Genomic DNA, 19,351 nt, shown 5'->3' with positions numbered 1-19,351 from the left:
CAGATGCTCTCCTGTGGACTGGTATTAACAAAAGTGCATACTTCCAAGGGTGGTTGGGGGATTAGAAGAGCTGATATAAATGAAGCCTTAGAACAGTGCCTGGAACCCAGTAACTGCCATATAACTGGCTGCTTTTATTGTTACTATTAAGAGAATGCAGGGTTGTCATTGGAGAGGAAAAGGGTTGGTGACACAAGGAGAACCATTTACATGAACTACTCATGGGGTTTTATACCGATGCAACATTTTTTGGAGGTGATTGGGCAATACCCAACAGCATTTTAAATGTGTCTTCGTGTCTTCTGATTTATCATTTCCGTGCAGAGAATGTAAACTATCTGTAACTACACACATACTAGCACAGGTACGTGTGTATTCGTGTGTTGAGGGAATCAACTAAGAGTAAGCGAGAACTTTTTGACCCTATAAGGATATTCTATCAGAAACCTAGGATCAGTCTTCCAGAACACCACACTATCCTTCAGTGGAAAAGTATCAGAAAATCCCCTTAAAATCAGAACAGGACAAGGATACCCACTATCATTATTTCTAGTCATGGTCATACCGAAGACCAAGCCATCTGCACTAAGGGGAAAAATAAATAAAGAATGGAAAGAAAGCCAGCAAGCTGCTTTAAGTGCATGAAAAATGATGGTCTACATAAAAGTCATTAAAATCTACAGAAACCTTACTATTAATGCAATTAGTAAGAGAGCTTAACAAGGTAGCTGGCAATGTAAAAAGTCATTTGCATTCTGAAAACCAAAAATATAGTCTTTAAACAGGTGTACTTGTTATGTATTATTCCACAATGAATTATTCCAAAACTTAGTGGCTTAAAACAATAAACCTTTATCATCTCTTACCTCTTACGGTATTGAGGATTAGGAATGTGGGAGTGGCTCAGCTGGATGATTCTGGCTCAGGATCTCTAATGAGGTTGCAGGTTCATGGTGGAGGGTGGGGGCTGGAGTCATCTGAATCCTTGACTGCAGCTGGAGGATCTCCTTCCAAGATGGCCAGCTCATAGGGATGGAGGCTGCAGGCCTCAACCAGGTCTCAGTTCCCTTCATTTGGACCTCTCTCTAAGACTGCAGGAATATTCTCATGACATGACAACTGCCTTCCTGCACAGAGAATGATCTGAAAAAGAGCAAGGAAGAAGCCTTTATGATCTAGTCTCTGAATTTCTCCTGCTTTATTTTTTCCACAGTACTAAGTCTCTAAGTCCATCTCACACCTAGTAAGAGTGAGTTAAACTCCACCTTTTAAAGGGAGGCATTTCAAAGCATGTGTGAACATACTTTAAAGCCACCAGAGACATCATACATAATAGCAGAAAAATCTAAGTTACTTAGGAGTAAATCTAGTGACAGATGTTCAAAACATTAAAGAGAAAAAATTAAAACTTTAGTGAAAGACTTTTTAAGTTTTTATTTAAATTCCAGTTGGGGGGGGCAGAGCAAGATGGCAGAGGAGTAGGAGACCTGGATTTCGTCTGGTCTCAGGAATTCAGCTGGATAGGGATCAAACCATTCTGAACACCTACAAACTCAACAGGAGATCGAAGAAAAGAATAGCAACAACTCTCTGAACAGAAAAGCGACGACTTTCTGGAAGCAGGTACCCAACAAGCAGCAGATCCGGGGAGACTCCCCTTCCTCCCCCGGAAGGAGCAGCGCAGGAGCGCACCGCAAGGATCTGCTGGGTTTGGAGACTCCACACAGGGTCGGGTGCCAGAGATAGAAATGCTCAGTCACAGGCCGGGTGAGCACGGAGTGCAGCCGGAGACCGGGGAGATAGGAGTGATTGACTGCTTTTCTCTGGAGGCTCACTGAGGAGTGGGGCCCCGAGTTCTCGGCTCCTCCGGGGTGGAGATTGGGAGGCCACCATTTTCACTCTCATCCTCCAAAGCTGTACGGAAAGCTTGCAGGGAACAAAAGCTCCCGAGAGCAAACCCGAGCAGATTACTTAGCCCAGACCGGCAAGGGCGGGGCAATTCCGCCTCCGGCAAAGACATTTGGGAACCACGGCAGCAGGCCCCTCCCCCAGAAGATCAGCCAGAACAGCCAGCCAAGACCAAGTTTACCGATCAGTGAGAACGGCAGAACTCCAGCGCTAGGGGAATAATGCACATGGAATTCATGGCTTTGTTACCATGATTCTTTAGTCTTTCAAAGTTAATTCTTTTTAACTGTATTTTTTTTTTAATTTTTCTTTTTCCCTTTTTCAACCAACATCTTATCAATCCCTTTTTTAGAAAACATTTTTATTTTTCATTTTTAGAGTCATATTCTATCCCTTCATAGTAGTCACCCTTATTTTTGGCATATATGTATATATAAGTTGTTCTCTCTTTAAAATTTTGAGATACAGTTTCTTCTAACAGATCAAAATATACCCTAAATCTCTAGTGTATGGCTTTGTTCTAGTCTCCTGCCCAATCACATTCTCTCCTTTTTTTTTTAAACCTCTTCTTTCTTTTTTCAAACAACTTATCAATTCCTTTTATAAAATTTTTTATAATTTTCATCTTTACAGTCATATTCCATCCCTTCAACGTAACAACCCTTATTTTTGTACATATATAAGTTTTTCTTTAAAATTTTGGAAGGCCCTTTCTTCTAACAGACCAAAATACACCCAAAATCTAGTGTGTGGCACTGACCTATGCACCAGCCTGAGCATATTTGATCATATTCTGTTTTTTTTTGTTTTGTTCTGTTTTTGTTTGTTTTTATCTTTTTCTTTTTTCTTTCTTTCCCTTTCTTTTCCCCTGGTTTCAGGTCTTTTCTGATTTGTTTAGAGTATATTTTCTGGGGATGTTGTTACCCTGTTAGCATTTTGTTCTCTCATTCATCTATTCTCCTCTGGACAAAATGACAAGATGGAAAAAATCACCTCAACAAAAAGAACAAGAGGTAGTACCAACTGTCAGGGACCTACTCAATACGGACATTAGTAAGATGTTGGACCTAGAGTTCAGAAACATGATTTTAAAGATACTAGCTGGGCTTCAAAAAAGCATGAACATTATTAGAGAAACCCTTTCTGGAGAAATAAAAGAACTAAAATCTAACCAAGTTGAAATCAAAAAGGCTATTAATGAGGTGCAATCAAAAATGGGGGCACTAACTGATAGGATAAATGAGGCAGAAGAGAGAATCAGTGAGATAGAAGACCAAATGATGGAAAATAAAGAAGCTGAGAAAAAGAGAGATAAACAATTACTGGATCACAAGGGCAGAATTCGAGAAATCAGCGATACCATAAGACGAAACAACATTAGAATAATTGGGATCCCAGAAGAAGAAGAAAGAGAGAGAGGGGCAGAAGGTATATTGGAGCAAATCATAGCAGAGAACTTCCCTAATTTGGGGAAGGAAACAGGCATCAAAATCCAGGAGGCACAGAGAACCCCTCTCAAAATCAATAAAAATAGGTCAACACCCCGACATCTAATAGTAAAACTTACGAGTCTCAGAGACAAAGAGAAAATCCTGAAAGCAGCTCGGGAGAAGAGATACGTAACCTACAATGGTAGAAACATTAGATTGGCAACAGACCTATCCACAGAGACCTGGCAGGCCAGAAAGGACTGGCAGGATATATTCAGAGCACTAAATGAGAAAAATATGCAGCCAAGAATACTATATCCAGCTAGGCTGTCATTGAAAATCGAAGGAGAGATAAAAAGCTTCCAGGACAAACAAAAACTAAAGGAATTTGCAAACACAAAACCAGCCCTACAAGAAATATTGAAAGGGGTCCTCTAAGCAAAGAGAGAGCCTAAAAGCAACATAGACCAGAAAGGAACACAGACAATATACAGTAACAGTCACCTTACAGGCAATACAATGGCACTAAATTCATATCTTTCAATAGTTACCCTGAATGTAAATGGGCTAAATGCCCCAATCAAAAGACACAGGCTATCAGATTGGATTAAAAAGCAAGATCCATAGATATGCTGCAAGAGACTCATTTTAGACCCAAAGACACCCCCAGATTGAAAGTGAGGGGGTGGAAAACCATTTACCATGCTAATGGACACCAAAAGAAAGCTGGGGTGGCAATCCTTATATCAGACAAATTAGATTTTAAACCAAAGACTGTAATAAGAGATGAGGAAGGACACTATATCCTACTTAAAGGGTCTATCCAACAAGAAGATCTAACAATTGTAAATATCTATGCCCCTAACATGGGAGCAGCCAATTATATAAGGCAATTAATAACAAAAGCAAAGAAACACATCGACAACAATACAATAATAGTGGGGGACTTTAACACCACCCTCACTGAAACGGACAGATCATCTAAGCAAAAGATCAACAAGGAAATAAAGACTTTAAATGACACACTGGACCAGATGGACTTCACAGATATATTCAGAACATTCCATCCCAAAGCAACAGAATATATATTCTTCTCTAGTGCCCATGGAACATTCTCCAGAATAGATCACATCCTAGGTCACAAATCAGGTCTCAACCAGTACCAAAATATTGGGATCATTCCCTGCATATTTTCAGACCACAATGCTTTGAAACTAGAACTCAATCACAAGAGGAAAGTCAGAAAGAACTCAAATACATGGAGGCTAAAGAGCATCCTACTAAAGAATGAATGGGTCAACCAGGAAATTAAAGAAGAATTTAAAAAATTCATGGAAGCCAATTAAAATGAAAACACAACTGTTCAAAATCTTTGGGATGCAGCAAAGGCAGTCCTAAGAGGAAAGTACATAGCAATACAAGCCTTTCTCAAGAAACAAGAAAAGTCTCAAGTACACAATCTAACCCTACACCTAAAGGAGCTAGAGAAAAAAACAGCAAATAAAGCCTAAACCCAGCAGGAGAAGAGAAATAATAAAGATCAGAGCAGAAATCAATGAAATAGAAACCAAAAGAACAGTAGAACAGATCAATGAAACTAGGAGCTGGTTCTTTGAAAGAATTAACAAGATTGATAAACCCCTGGCCAGACTTATCAAAAAGAAAAATGACCAAAATCATGAATGAAAGAGGAGAGATCACAACCAACACCAAAGAAATACTAACAATTATAAGAACATATTATGAGCAATTCTATGCCAGCAAATTCGATAACCTGGAAGAAATGGATGCATTCCTAGAGATGTATCAACTACCAAAACTGAACCAGGAAGAAATAGAAAACCTGAACAGACCTATAACCACTAAGGAAATTGAAGCAGTCATCAAAAATCTCCCAACAAACAAGAGCCCAGGGCCAGATGGCTTCTCAGGGGAATTCTACCAAACATTTAAAGAAGAATTAATGCCTATTCTTCTGAAACTGTTCCAAATGATAGAAATGGAAGGAAAACTTCCAAACTTCTTTTATGAGGCCACCATTACCTTGATCCCCAAACCAGACAAAGACCCTATCAAAAAGGAGAATGACAGACCAATATCCTTGATGAACATGGATGCAAAAATTCTTACCAAAATACTAGCCAATAGGATCCAACGGTACATTAAAAGGATTATTCACCATGACCAAGTGGGATTTATCTCTGGGCTGCAAAGGTGGCTCAACATCCACAAATCAATGTGATACAATACATTAACAAAAGAAAGAACAAGAATCATATGATCCTCTCAATAGATGCAAAAAAAAAAGCATTTGACAAAGTACAGCATCCTTTCTTGATCAAAACTCTTCAGAGTATAGGCATAGAGGGTACATACCTCAATATCATAAAAGCCATCTATGAAAAACCCACAGCGAATGTCATTCTCAATGGGGAAAAACTGAAAACTTTCCCCCTAAGGTCAGGAACGCGGCAGGGATGTCCACTATCACCCCTGCTATTCAACATAGTATTAGAAGTCCTAGCCACAGCAATCAGACAACAAAAAGAAATCAAAGGCATCCAAATTGGCAAAGAAGAAGTCAAACTCTCACTCTTTGCAGATGATATGATACTTTATGTGGAAAACCCAAAACACTCCACCCCAAAACTGCTAGAACTCATACAGGAATTCAGTAAAGTGGCAGGATATAAAATCAATGCACAGAAATCAGTGGCATTCCTATACACCAACAACAAGACAGAAGAAAGAGAAATTAAGGAGTCGATCTCATTTACAGTTGCACCCAAAACCATAAGACACCTAGGAATAAATCTAACCAAAGAGGCAAAGAATCTGTACTCAGAAAACTATAAAATACTCAGGAAAGAAATTGAGGAAGACACAAAGAAATGGAAAAACGTTCCATGCTCATGGATTGGAAGAACAAATATTGTGAAGATGTCAATGCTACCTAGAGCAATCTACACATTCAATGCCATCCCCATCAAAATACCATCCACTTTTTTCAAAGAAATGGAACAAATAATCCTAAAATTTGTATGGAAACAGAAAAGACCCCAAATAGCCAGAGGAATGTTGAAAAAGAAAAGCAAAGCTGGCGGCATCACAATTCCAGACTTCCAGCTCTATTACAAAGCTGTCATCATCAAGACAGTATGGTACTGGCACAAAAACAGACACATAGATCAATGGAACAGAATAGAGAGCCCAGAAATGGACCCTCAACTCTATGGTTAACTCATCTTCGACAAAGCAGGAAAGAATGTCCAATGGAAAAAAGACAGTCTCTTCAACAAATGGTGTTGGGAAAATTGGACAGCCACATGCAGAAGAATGAAACTGGACCATTTCCTTACACCACACACAAAAATAGACTCAAAATGGTTGAAAGACCTCAATGTGAGACAGGAGTCCATCAAAATCCTAAAGGAGAACACAGGCAGCAACCTCTTCGGCCCTAGCTGCAGCAACTTCTTCCTAGAAACATTGCTTCAAGGGAAGCAAGGGCAAAAATGAACTATTGGGACTTCATCAAGATAAAAAGCTTCTGCACAGCAAAAGACACCGTCCACAAAACCAAAAGACAACCGACAGAATGGGAGAAGATATTTGCAAATGACATATCAGATAAAGGGCTAGTATCCAAAATCTATAAAGAACTTATCAAACTCAACACCCAAAGAACAAAGAATCCAATCAAGAAATGGGCAGAAGACATGAACAGACATTTCTGCAAAGAAGACATCCAAATGGCCAACAGACACATGAAAAAGTGCTCAATATCGCTTGGCATCAGGGAAATCCAAATCAAAACCTCAATGAGCTACCATCTCACACCAGTCAGAATGGCTAAAATTAACAAGTCAGGAAACGACAGATGTTGGCGGGGATGCGGAGAAAGGGGAACCATCCTACACTGTTGGTGGGAATGCTAGCAGGTGCAGCCACTCTGGAAAACAGAATGGAGGTTCCTCAAAAAGTTGCAAATAGAGCTACCATACGACCCAACAATTGCACTACTGGGTATTTACCCTGAAGATACAAATGTAGATACAAATCCGAAGGGGTACATGCACCCCAATGTTTATAGCTGCAATGTCCACAATACCCAAACTGTGGAAAGAGCCAAGATGTCCATCAACAGATGAATGGATAAAGAAGAGGTGGTATATATATACAATGGAATATTATGCAGCCATCAAAAGGAATGAGATCTTGCCATTTGCAACGACGTGGATGGAACTGGAGGGTGTTATGCTGAGCGAAATAAGTCAATCAGAGAAAGACATGTATCATATGACCTCACTGATATGAGGAATTCTTAATCTTAGGAAACAAACTGAGGGTTGCTGGAGTGGGGGTGGGTGGGAGGGATGGGGTGGCTGGGTGATAGACACTGGGGAAGGTATGTGCTATGGTGAGTGCTGTGAATTGTGCAAGACTGTTGAATCACAGATCTGTACCTCTGAAACAAATAATGCAATGTATGTTAAGACAAAAAAAAAAAAAAGAAGAAGATAGCAGGAGGGGAAGAATGAAGGGGGGGAAATTGGAGGGGAAATGAACCATGAGAGACAATGGACTCTGAAAAACAAACTGAGGGTTCTAGAGGGGAGGGGGGTGGGTGGATATGTTAGCCTGGTGATGGGTATTAAAGAGGGCACGTTCTGCGTGGAGCACTGGGTGTATGCACAAACAATTAATCATGGAACTCTACATCAAAAACTAATGATCTAATGTATGGTGATTAACATAACAATAAAAAAATAAAAAATAAAATCTTAAAAAAAATAAAATAAAATAAAAATAAAAATAAATTCCAGTTAGTTAACATACTGTGTAACATTAGTTTCAGGTATATAATATAATGATTCAATACTTCCATACAAAACCCAGTGTTCATCACGAGTGTACTCCTTAATCCCCATCACCTAGTTAAACCCATCCCCACCCACCTCCTTTCTGGTAACCTTGCATTTGTTCTCTATAGTTAAGAGTCTGTTTCTTGGTTTGCCTCTCTTTTTTTTCCCCTTTGCTCCTTTGTTTTGTTTCTTAAATTCCACATATGAGTGAAATCATATGGTATTTGTCTTTCTCTGACTGACTTATTTCACTTAGCATAATACTCTCTAGTTCCATCCGTGTTGTTGCAAATGGCAAGGTTTCATTCTTTTCTATGGCTGAGTAATAGTCGTGTGTGTGTGTGTGTGTGTGAATGTATATATATATATATGTGTGTGTACGTCTGTGTGTGTGTGTATCACATCTTCTTTATCCATTCCCCAGTCAATGGACACTTGGGCTGCTTCTTAAACTTGGCTATTGTAGATAACGCTGTTATAAACACCCAGGTGCATATATCTCTTTGAGTTACTATTTTTGTCGTCTTTGGGTAAATACCTAGTAGTGCAATTGCTAGATTGTAGGGTAGTTCTCTATTTAACTTTTTGAGGAATCTCCATACTGTTTGCCAGAGTGGCTGCACCAGCCTGCATTCCCACCACCAGTGTAAGAGGGTTCCCCTTTGTCTACATCCTCACAACACCTGTTGCTTCTTGTGTTGTTGATTTTAGCCATTCTGATGAGTGTGAGGTGATAGGTCACTGTAGTTTTGAGTTGTATTTCTCTATGACAAGTGATGTTGAGGAGAAAGACATTTTTAAAAACCTAAATTAATGCAGAGACATATATTAGGTAGTCTCAAGAGCAATTTTCTCACATGGACATATTAAGTGAATTCATTTCTAATCCAAGCCCCAAACAGTTTTAAAAACAAGTTTTTTGAACTTGAAAAGTGGATTCTGAAACTCATATGGAAATTCAAAGGCCCAAGAATAGCAAACACACTCTTGAAAAAGAACAAGTACAGATTGAGGAACATTCCCCACATATATAAAACGTTTTATAAAGCTTGATATCAATAGCAGTTAAAAACATTATGGGATTGTCTCAGAAATAGACAAACTGAGCAACAGACAGAAAAGAGAGCCCCAAGATTGATACAACTACAGAAATTTGATACATGCCAGAAAAAACTTTGCAAATCACTTGGGGAAGAGTATATTATTTAATAAAGAATATTACAACAACTGGTCATCCATGGAGGGAAAGTGACCTTGTAACCCTATTTCAGGACCTATCTCCAAACAAATGGGTTCCAGGTAAATTTCAAACTTAATGTAAAAGGCAAATCTCTGAAAGTAACAGAAGAAAACTTAAAGGTATGTCTTCATGACCTTATGGTATGAAAGGACTACTGAAGCAGACATAACAATGATAGCTAAAAAAAAAATTTGATATATTTAACTACATTAAAATGAATAAAATTGAGCACCAAAAAACAATCAAAGAAAATGAAAAAGACAAGACACACATAGGAAAAATATTTTTAAGGTAACAAAATATTAGCATCCTGAATATAAAGTATTTCTCAATTCTCAAAAGTAGGACTGCTATATCAACATATAGATGAACATTTCATTTTAGTATGTATTGATAGAGACTATTTCTACTATTAGCAAGTTAGAAATTCAAGGGGCGCATCTCACCAGCAATAAATGCTATATTTATTTTTATTTTTTGTCACTTTGATATATGAATAACAGTAAAACTGAGTATTTTCCTTTTTTTTTATTATAGTATGTTTTCTCATACAAGAGTGGAAGTTGCCATCCTTTTCATGTGCCTGGTTCACTGAAGTATCTGTAGCGTATATTCATTGGGTATTTTGTAGGCTACTTTATATAGTTTCTATTCCTATTCTTTTGTCCTTAGCTATTCAATATTGTCTTCGAGCTATGAGCAAATTCAAAGAATATAATCTGTATACATGTTGAAAAGCTGGGATAACTCTCTTGGTTTATTGATATGTTTTTGTTTCCAGAAACCCTAGAAACTCTAGTTTAAAAAAAAAAATAGCTAGAATTAATAAGATAATTTGGTAAGATGGCTCAATACAAGATAAATATACAAAGATCAATAACCTTTTTCTGTACTAGCAATGAGCACCTAGAAATGGAAATATAGGAGCTATTTCATTGATAATGACCAATAAAGTGAATAAAGCATTTCAGGAGAAAATAAACAAGGCAGGCTTGGAGTTTTTGTAAATAAATCTATAAAGTCTTACCAAGAGTCATAAAACAAGGTATCTCCAAATGGAAAGAGTAGCTATTCTAGACTATTCCTCTACATTTATATTTGGCTTCAAGCAAGATGGGGAAGGGAATGGCCTGGTATTTTTGAAGAGTAACTGGGAATGCAGGTAAGCTGGCACTTAGTCACTCAGCAAATTTTTATTGCTTACTGCTTACTCAGTGCCATACTTGGCTATACATGAGTAATAATCCAGATCTGGTCCCTGTTCTCATGGAGCTGATAGTGATTTAGCAGTAATGAAAGACATATCGCTATAAAATAATAAAACATGAGGGCTGGTAGAAGAGACAACTTTAATGTCACTACAGTCATACCATTGGTTGACAAATGTAGACACTGAGGCCCAGACAGGAGATGTGATTGAAGTTTACACAGCTAGTAAGTTCTCAAGCTGGTATTAGAACTCAGTTCTCTTGACCTCCTCAATGTATCACTCTGCCTCTCAGATTGTGGTCTGGAGACTTAGACTCCTTAATGTAGTCTAATTCAGTACTTAGATTTTATAGTACACCAGTACACATGACTAGAAGCGTCAGACTTGAGGAAAAACTAGACATTGTGATGGTGCTCAAACTCTATTAATATTTTGTTTACACAACAAGCAGGGCACAAATGAACAAGAGAATCCCAGCAGCCATTAAAATGATGATGTAAATATAGAAAAAGATTTACATATGGAAAAATTACTATTATATATCACTAAGTGAATAAAGGTTATAGAATGTTATGTTTATCACCATCCCATATATGTAAAATTATGTATAAAAATAGGAGTGTGAAATTATATATTATGTATGTATGAATTTATATATGTATGTGTACACATACGGTGTGTGTGTACAGATATATAGATATACAGAAATGTAACAATTTCTGGATGAATGTTCATCATGATGTTGATAGGAGTTACTTGGGGTTATAAAGTATGACATGGGTTTGGGGCGCCTGGGTGGCTCAGTCGTTAAGCGTCTGCCTTCGGCTCAGGTCATGATCCCAGGGTCCTGGGATCGAGCCCCACATCGGGCTCTCTGCTCAGCAGGAAGCCTGCTTCTTCCTCTCCCACTCCCCCTGCTTGTGTTCCCTCTCTTGCTGTGTCTCTCTCTGTCAAATAAATAAATAAAATCTTTAAAAAAAAAAAAAAAAAAAAGTATGACATGGGTTTTATTTTCTTCTTTGTACATTTCTCTGTTGATTTTTTCTATGATCTGCTATCTTTTTTAAAGCAATAAAATTCAAAAGATAGATTGTTCTGAATAACTCCAGGTATCGGATCATGACCAATGGTTTGGAACAAATGTTCATGTTGGAACATGGACATTGGATATAGAGATCACAGCAGAACTTACTCATGCAAAAAAAGGAATGAGGAAACAAATCTGTATTTAGGACCAAATGATGCACCTTTCTAAAGTTTACAAATCACCAGGAGGAACCTTAATCCTTGGTGACACCCTTAGCATCCCCAGCCCTGGACTGCCAATCTTTGGGCATCTTTTCACAGGAGGAAAGTAATCCCTACACATAGAAAATCCTTAGTTAGCATTCTTTTAGTTACAGGGAGCTGAACATAATCGTTAAAGATGAGAGCAATATAGCCCCCTTAAAATATTTCACTTAGTCATAGTTTGTGATGTTCTTACATAACAGAAGCTAAAATTGACTTTTGCCAAATTAATTTTAGAACAAATCAAGAGTGAAATTATGGGGGCAAGGAAAAATCATTATCTTTCTTGAAAGAATAAGCTATTTACTCATCACAGGTCTTTTAGCAGCACCACGCACAAGGTACAAACAAATCGTTGCTATGTCAATTAAAATAATTTTTATCTATTCTGTAACTCTTTGTGGCAATGCCTTGCTTATCAAGTTCCAAATTGATCTTTAGTCCAGAGCACTGATTTTTCTAATGGAGTTCTCTAAAATCAGTTGCACTGCTTTAGAGTTTAACCTACATCAACATAAGAATATAGCCACAAATATATTTATTTAAATCTATTATTTATGCTTTTCAGTTAGTGTAACTCCCATAACACACATCTATCACCTAAGGTCTAAATCTTCTGTTCTGATCTTATGAATAACCTTTGCAATGCAGAGACATGCTATTTTAGAAAGCTGCATGGAAAATACTTATCTGCACTATGTAATTCTGCTCTGACTGGTAACTACTGACCTGTACCAAAACACCAGAAACAAAAAAAAATAAAAACAGTTTTTGGAGTTAAACTACATAGGCAATTTTAATAATATCACTGAGTCATTATTAATCATTTATAATCCCTTCCCCTTGCCACAGTTATTAATCCTTAATGGTTTTCAGAGAATTGTTCTATTCTAGCATTCTTCACATACCATCTGTTCAAGCACATTCTCTGTGTTCTTACTAGGTTTTCACAGATGCCACTTTTCAAATTGGCAAATCTCCTCAGGAGCATCACCTGGCTCTCATCACCCCCTACTCCAGGGAGCCCCCAGTCATCACAGTAATATCAGCATCAGAGCAGATGTGCCATATTTTCTGGTATATTTCCCTCCCTTGGCAGAGTTCTTGAGTGCAAATTTTAAGGTAAAAATAAAAAATTAGGGGTATAAGCATTTTCTGCAAATGCTTTCTCTCTGCATCAGATGCAGTGCTCACCAGCCTCATTTCTGCTCTTCGGGAGACTTGGTCAGAGAGAATCTCTTTTCTCAGAGTACATAGAGCAGAAATAGACACCCAGAGGCAGAGGCCAGGAGAGAACCCTGGAAACCAATAGAAGTGAGATGCAAAGTGGTGTCAAATTATACAAGGCTCAACTTTTTATAAAAATCAACTGGAGTCTACTCTACCACAGAAAATAGTGAAGGTTCTGGTTTGGGCAGAAGAAATGATGAGGTTTCTGGAAGTTATGTGAAATACAGCTGTGCCTATCTACTCAACACAAAATGGAGGACTGAGACATTTGCTGTGGAATTAGACCAGTAAAGGCCATTAGTTTGTGTAACTGATCTTAGCTCTTCATTAAATGTAAGATCTGAGATTTAAATTACTCAAAAGCATACCTTCTAGGTGTACAACTTGCTTGTTCCACATGGACACAACTTCAAGGTGAAAAACTAGATGCAATGATGCTGAAACCATGTCAAGTTAGGGGGAGTTATAACAGGGTTCCAGAGTCAGGCACTGATCGATCGGACACCTCAGTTTCCTTATCTCTAAAGTGGACAGTGGGAACAGACGACCACTGGGTCCCTCCCAGCTTGGAAGTCGCAGAGGGTCTTATACACAGTATGTTTATACTTTATGTCCAGTTGGCTGGCATCCACTTCCGAAACGGAGGAAGTGGTGGCAAGATCTTTTGCATCAGTGGGAGCAAAAAGAACAAAAAAGAACCATGTTGGAAAACTGTCAATGAATGTTTACGGGAAATCATAAGTGAAGATTAGAAATCAAAGTGAAGTTTTTGTAAGTAAGGGACACCCCATCAGGGGCTGCACATTCTGCCGCGGCAGCACAGACGGGAGAAAGGTGCCCAGGTGGCCAGCAGATGAGTCCTAGATTCTTCATCTTTAAAAGAGGGAATTAAAGAAGATGGATGGGCTTGCAAAAGGGGGTGCACCTGCCCCCAGATTAAGCCTGATTACAGGACACTGACCACGCGAATGTTTCCATACAGCCTTCCCCTCTCCCCACCCCTCACCCTTTCTTTTTCCAAACCCACAGAAAACCTTCATTGGGTCAAAGAGGATTTCAATCGACTGACACACTTTGCAATCAATCGCTGTTTCCATCCATTGCACATTTTACCTGGGATGAGACAGGCAAATTCAAAGAGAAGGAGGTGAACAAATACTTCAATAATTCAATTATCAGAAGAAATTCACCAGGCTTAACAAAAGCTTTCCTCCTCAAAAAGCTCCCCTTTTTCCTTTATTGGGAGCTGGGGAGACTGTTGGGGTTTTCTTTTAATTTCTTTGGTTTGGGCTGAGGTATTCATCACCCAGATCCTCGTCTCAACTTCCCACTTTACAATTACCAAAAAGGACTTCAAAGACTTTAAAGGAAATGCAGCTTCCCAAGTGAGTACTAAACTTCTCTCTGTGCCTTTCTCAGGACTAGGTCTAGGTAAATTTGCAAAAGTGTCTGTATTCAGCAACCTTGCTCTTCTTACCACTCACCTTAGTTTTCCCCTTTTAATTCTAGGCTCTTCCTGAGCCATCCTGAATCAATCTGTTCTGAAATGCCCCACCCCAAAGCCTATCCCACACCTATTCAGACTTCTCAGTCCCATTGCTCCATTCCCTGTCCTACCCAAACTCTCCCTGTCTCACTCCCTTTTAGTCTTAAAATTAGTAGGCCAGTTCATGCTGGCAAACTCATTTGACTAAGGGGTTAATGTCTTAAAAGTTCATTGCTCCCGGGGGCAGTGCATATTTAAAAGGGACAATCCAGACACAAGTATCTTAATACTGTCCTGTTCAACATGGTAGCCACTAGTCATACATAACACTTAAATATAAATTAAGATTAAATAAAATTTTATTTTGAATTTTTTTAAAAAAAAATTGTTTTAAATCTATTTATTCTGTTCCTCAGTGGCACTAGTCATGTTTTGAGCCATACAAATATTTCTATCAATGTATGAAGTTCTATTAGTCAGCACTCTCTTAACATAAATTAATTTTCACAGTGGACTGTGAATATGACCTATTTCTCTGCTGAGAAACTCTCCATGGGCTAAAAATGAATATATTTTTGTGTTGTAGGTATATAATCAGGAATTGGAGTAAGAGGTAGCTGGATGAAGGAGGGATGGCTATCTTCTGATGAACAGTATGTGCTATCTTTTGATGAATGGTATTTGGCATAAGCAGGCCAATCAAAAATAAAGTGGAGAGGTGTTCTCTCTTTAAATTAACAGGAAATCCTCCACAACCCATTTTACAGATGAGGAAATTGAGATGAAAAAGGTTGAAGTAATTTTCCCAAAGCTTTGAGCCAGAATGCAAAATCTGATCTCAGTTTTAATGTTCTTTGTACTGTACCATCCTGCCCATCAATCTCTGTCACCAAGGAAAACCAGGCAGGACTCCAGCCACTGTTCCTCAAAGCCCACCAGTTTTCTTTCCCTTCAAAGGGGGGCTTGGGGTATGTCAGTGCAAAGTAATAAATCTTTTATGATTTTACTTTTTTTTATTTCAGAGAGATAGAAAGCGAGAGAGAACAGGAGCGGCGGGGAGGGGCAGAGGAAGAAGGAAAAGCAGGCTCCCTGCTGAGTAAGGAGCCTGATGCAGGACTTGATCCCAGGACCCCTGGGATCATGACCTGAGCTGAAGGCAGATGCTTAACTGACTGAGCCACCCAGGCGCCCCCAAAGTAAGCAATCTGTTAACATTTTTGAGATAATTCTAGATTTACATGCAGTTTTAAGGATACAGAGAGATCTTGAACATGTTTTTCTAATCTGCTACATATTAGACACTCTGCTTGGTGCTGGGGCCACAGAGACAAGATTGGTTTTGCCCTTGAAGACTTTAGAGGCTAGTGGGGAACACACAAGTGAATAATTAATACAGAGTTGATTAAAACAAAACTGTAATGCCATTTTCACTTCTCAATAAGGAAACAGCAACCAGTAATGCTGTTCTAGCAAAGCCACTGGGAAGACACTTCCATATTTCAGGGCTAAGAGCGAACAGTGAGGCAAATTGCAAAGCAAGCTGGCAAGAGGCAGCAAATATTTCAATCTTCCAGCTAGTAGTTCTGAGTGCTTGCTATATTCCAGGCAGTGGACTAGAACCTGTGGATGAGAACAAACCAGACACTGTCCAGCCCTTCTGGAACTCAGTCTTGTTTATAGGCAGATAGCATTTGTGCAAAGGGCTCTGCTAGGTGAAGTCAAGCTTTTAGGGAAGCACCTGTTGGGGGAGGGGGCTAAAATCAGCTTTTGAGGATGCAGGGAGGCTATCCTGGAGGACAGGCTAAGAGTAGTTAGCTCTCTACCTACAAAATGTGAACATGAGTTGGCCAGAGGAAGAGGAGACAGGCTGGTGTGGAGAAAGACTGTCCTAAACTGAACAAACAGCAGGAACAGCATGTAGGGAGGCTCAATATTAAAAGAGAATGGCCTAAAAAAAATCTAGCCAAACTGTCTGAAAGAGTAACTCAGAATACAAAAAACAAAAACAAAAAAAATCCCCCAAAGGGCGCCTGGGTGGCTCAGTTGGTTAAGCGACTGCCTTCGGCTCAGGTCATGATCCTGGAGTCCCGGGATCGAGTCCCACATCGGGCTCCCTGCTCAGCAGGGAGTCTGCTTCTCCCTCTGACCCTCCTCCCTCTCGTGCTCTCTCTCATTCTCTCTCTCGCAAAAAAAAAAAAAAAAAAAAAACCAAAGAATGAAAAAAAAACCTCTCAAACATATTTTTATCACATTATTACTTATAAGAGTGAATACTGAAAAATAGTTATTTCCATAAAAGAGATTTGGTTCTGTTATAGATGGTACATTCACAGCACAGAATATTTTGTATGGCAACAGGAGCACGTGAGAAATGCATTTAGGAACGTAAAGGCTAGGCCTGATTGGGCATTATCTTAAGCTTGGAGGTTTGAGGTCTATTGAAAGCCAAACAAGGTCAGCAGGTGCAGACCCTACAGCAACTGTGACCTGTCCCAGTGACCCGGAAGCACAGTTAAAACTGAACTACATGATAAAGACAGCACTACACACCAGTGGGGAAAAGACAGATTATTCAGTTAATGTGTTGGGACATGTGGCTAAAACCCTAGAAAACGGAGTCGGGTCCCTACACTTCACTCTTTACCTCCAAATGAATTCTTGTTGGATCAAATCCTTAAATGTGAGAAGTAAAATTTAACATAATGATTACAAAGTGGGATTTTTTAATCAAAAATGCATATGTGAAAATGTTCAATGAAAAAAGCAGGATATATAATTTATGTCCAATATGAGCACAACCATGATAAATATGTGTGTGTGCGTGTGTGTGTGTAACTAAATGGAAAGACACAGGTTAAAATATTAACAGTGAGGGTCTTTGGATGGTCAGATTATAGGTGGTTTTTATGTGTATGCTCTTTTATAACCTGCTGGTTAGTCTGGACCAAAACCCAGCTTCACCATTTACTTTGTGTGCAATCATGGGCAAGTCATTTAGCTTCTCTGTGTCCCAGTCTCTTCATCTGTAAAAGAGGAATAGCACCTACATGATAGGTTAAGTATTAACATAGTACAGTATCTTGGCATGCTATTATTGTTGTATTGGTTATTAGTGTTCTCTGTTTTTTAAATTCTTCTATAATGCACTTATAGAACTTCCATTATGGGAAACTTTTTAAGTCTCTCTTCATTAAAAGAAGTGCCTCATGTCCTAAGTTAGTGATATGTGTCACCTTAAATGAAAACACTGACAAGGAGCAGCTAACCCATCTTGACAAAACACAGAGAAATGTCAGAGAAGGATCGCTCAAAGAGGAGGAGGATGTCTGAGCTGACTTTTGAAGGATAAGGATCGCAGAAGGCAGGCAGGAGGGAATTCAAGACAAATGAATCATCAAGGAAAGACTTGGAATCTTAGTAATTTCAAGGCAGAAGCCGACTTGAAGATCATGCAGGTTTCCCTCTGCCCTACAAATTCTTAAACGTGTTCCCATTCGACTTTTGGACAGTTCTCTTTGCTCGAAGGGGTTTCCACGTATGGATACTCACCTACCATTGCCCTCGCAAAAGAAAAAAAATCCAAGAGCAAAATCCAAGCAACATGCCCACACCGACATATTCATTTGGGTGTAAGATACAATTAAGCGTGGTCCATCCAGGCAATGCTCCCCGATCAACTCCATGGATGTGGTGTTTGTGCTTAGCTTTGAGAGGCCTCTCAAACATTACTAACTCTCCTGTTTTTCAGAAACAGACTCTCCGCTGAGCAAGGAGCCTGATGTGGGGCTCGATCCCAGGACCCTGGGATCATGACCTGAGCTGAAGGCAGCTGCTTAACCAGCTGAGCCACCAGGCACCCCCCAAAAACTTATTATGAAGAAATTCAAACACCTATGAAAGCAGAATAGCATAATGAACCTCTATGCCCCCATCACTCAGTGTCAACAGTTACTGACTCATGACCAGTCTTATTCCCATGCTATGGCCACCCCTTTTCTCTCTCCCCCGTATTTTCTTGCAGCAAAGCTCAGCTATCGTATCATTCCATCCATAAATACTTAAGTATGTGTCTCTAAAAGATACACAGCCTTTAACATTACAAGACCATTATCACAACTAAAAGTATTCGTAAGAGTTCCTAAATACCATCGAATTTCCAACTCTCAAAAATGTTTTAGGCTTTTTGTTTGTATCAGGATTCCAAATGAGGCCCACACATTCCTATCAGACAGAACATTATTTTAAGTAACAGCAATCATTCATGCATGCGTAAGATGGTATCATTTTCATTCTCTTCCCAAGGTATCTGTCCAGTTTGTTCTGTTCTCTCTGGTCAGGTTTCTTGGTGGTCCTTCCTCCATCTTGAACATGTGTAAAGTAATGTATGCACAGGTTATTTGTTGCACCATTGTTTATAAGAGCCAAGGAATAAAACAATCTGAATGTTTATCCCTGTCAGACTACTACGGGGCTACTTTCAAAATCAGGTGGACATTTATGTTCAGATGCGAAAACACCTCTAAGACACATGGTTAAGTGGAAAAAGCAATGTGGAGAGTGTACTATGATTTGTGTTAATAATAGAGAGCTATTCAGATGACAGGTGGAGACAGGTTTTTGCTTGTATGTGTTTAGGATATTTCTGGAAGAACAACCAAAAAGTATTCTGGAACAACAACAGTGGTTGCCTCC

The sequence above is a fragment of the Halichoerus grypus genome, chromosome 14 (assembly GCF_964656455.1).
Source record: "Halichoerus grypus chromosome 14, mHalGry1.hap1.1, whole genome shotgun sequence".
In the NCBI taxonomy this organism is placed as follows: Eukaryota; Metazoa; Chordata; class Mammalia; order Carnivora; family Phocidae; genus Halichoerus; species Halichoerus grypus.
This window is presented reverse-complemented; position numbering follows the sequence as displayed.